We start from the raw sequence: 2,563 nt of genomic DNA, 5'->3' as shown, positions 1-2,563 counted from the left end.
GGGGGGGCGACGATGACGACGACGAGGAGGGGGAGGAGAAGGGGAAAACGGGAGAGGAGAGGTGTGTGGTGAATGAGGCGAGAGAGGGCGAAGAACAGCGCCTCGATTAAACGGATGACCTTCCCTTTGGTATCTATGGGCTCGTACTCGTGGGTCACCCACTTACCTTCCTGGTTAAAAAGAGTATCGGTGGACACAGGCCCCAAACATTCGCATATTAGCCATTGTGAGACACATGATGTGATCGAAACGACGATGTCAAACGGATGTATCGCGGGGTGATCTCTGCCCATTGCGATTCGGCGCACCCAGAGAACCGTTAAGTCCAGGCGACCAAATTCAGAACCGACGAAATTTTGGCTCTGTGGACTAGATTCTAATTGTACTGATTAAAAAAATGTAGTCAAATTAACTTGGTTTTGATTGAAGTGACCAAATTTAATTAAAAGGAGGTGCTAAAATTCGTAGTTGTTGGAGCAAAATTTTGCTTCATGCGACCCTGATTTGGTCGGATCAACCACTAAATGGTTCTCTGGGTGCGATCGCGGTTTGCGTGGCGTCACTCACTGCGACCCCCGCGGCCGGGGCACCTGTCCGTCGGGGAGGAAGCGGCCTCGGCGGCACACATCACACCGCCAGCCGCGCGGAAGGAGAGCTTCGGCCTGTCGTCGACTGGCTTTGTCGCGCGAACCGTGAGAATCCGATACCTGTCTGACCCTCCGAAATGTTGCACTTTGGTTCGGAACTGCTGCTGCCAGGTGGGCGGGGGTGCCTTTGTGCGCCCCTGCTGCCCCCCTCCCCCGCACCGCTCCGCCACCCCTCCCCCGCCACCGCCGCCGCTGCTTCATCAATTCACTGGGTCACACAACAAAAACGAGTGCGAAGAAAGCGGGTCACTTTGTTGCCACGCTGTTTGTCGCCCCGGACAAATTGAATCGCCGCTATGTGTTATATCAACTCTAGACAGGATATGGGGAATCTCACGGCAGGGGAGCCGCGTCAGAAACAGTGGCGGTGTGGGAAAGGAGCGGCACATAAATAACGTCCCTGATGTGGACCATTTCTGCAAATGAAACTTAAATAACAGGGGTACAGAGGTAAGACTCAAGCACAAGTAGATGATGACGAGGGAGGAAAACATCGCACACATGTTCGAACTTTGTAATTAGATTAAATTTTAAACTGGAGTTCAACTCTTTTCACAAAATAATTAGAGCACAGACGCAAACCGCAACGAAAAAGATGAAAGAAATTACAATTTTCCGTACAGACGTATAATTTATTGGCAGCTGGATAACCCTCTGGTCAGTCTTCCACGCAGCAAAAACCTTTATCTTTTTTTCCTCCAACTGTGTGACTCATCAAAACGCAATGAATATGCGATTGAAGGATAGCCGAGCGGTCACGCCCACTTCCGACGCTTGTTGCGTCAACAACACCCTCGCCTGTGACTAGCAAAAGATGCGCACGGTAGGGATGGCAACTCTTGCAATTGAAGAGGTTCCGTACAGAAAATGTTCACCTGGTAAACTATAAAGGGCGTTATTCAAGTAACAGTGAGACACAGATTGCATGATGACACCGACAAGGGACGTGCTCAAGCGTTAAAGGCCAATTGCTAAGACTTAGGGGCCGTTCACAAATTACGTCACGCATCTGACGGGGGGGAGGGGGTCTCTGCCCGCGTGACGGTCCTATCCTGAAAGCATTAGAAGGTTAGGTTAGCCGCGTGACGTGGGGGAGGGGGGGAGTCAAAACCGCCCGAAATTTGCGTGACGTAATTTGTGAACGGCCCCTTAGCGCATTTGTTAGTTTGATTGCTGAGATTCCACATAGTGCCCTCAGGAAAATTAGAGGATTAGCTGACATTTCACAGTCTCACCGATTGAATAGCAGGAAAATTTTAAATATGTGAAAAGTCTATACTTGAATTCTTTCCCGCTCTTGCCCGTTCATGCCAGATCCTGCTGTCTCTTTTTTCCCCTCTCGTTATTTTCAGTACGTGAAGTTGCACCCGCGCTTTAGTCGGGAGGTCGTCCAGGCAAGGGCTCCGTGGCGTGGCCCGGAGTGGCGGCCTCTTTGGCGTTCCGCTCTGGCTCATTTATTATACCCGGGCTGTAGGCCCAAACGACTGGTCCAGGTACCTCTCTCTCTCTCTCTCTCTCTCTCTCTCTCTCTCTCTCTCTCTCTCTCCCCCCCCCTCAGCCCCTCTCGCTCTCCCCCTCGCATTGAATCTGGACTGGCCACCGTTCATCGAGGCACGTCTGCTAGCGCGCGCACACACCTATCGAATGCAACACATAAATTTCTCGGTAAGGCTCGTATTTTAATTGTGTGCGGGAAAAATAAAATATGGATGCAGATTGCAGAATAGATTTACTTTGCAGTGTAGGTGATACATCCGGTCAGCCCAGCGACGCAAAGGGCTCCCATATGTGTCTGGAGAGGAAAAGAGGGGGGGGGGGGGGGAAAAAAAAATTTGTTTTTTGGCGGGGCGGGGGCCAAGAGGGGCGGGGGGGGGGGGGGGGGGGGGGGGCGACGATGACGACGACGAGGAGGGGGA

Source organism: Frankliniella occidentalis, unplaced genomic scaffold, assembly GCF_000697945.3.
Source record: "Frankliniella occidentalis isolate FOCC.00 unplaced genomic scaffold, Focc_3.1 Scaffold2, whole genome shotgun sequence".
NCBI classification, from domain to species: Eukaryota; Metazoa; Arthropoda; class Insecta; order Thysanoptera; family Thripidae; genus Frankliniella; species Frankliniella occidentalis.
The sequence above is the reverse complement of the archived record's forward strand: the minus strand, read 5'-3'. Positions refer to the sequence as shown.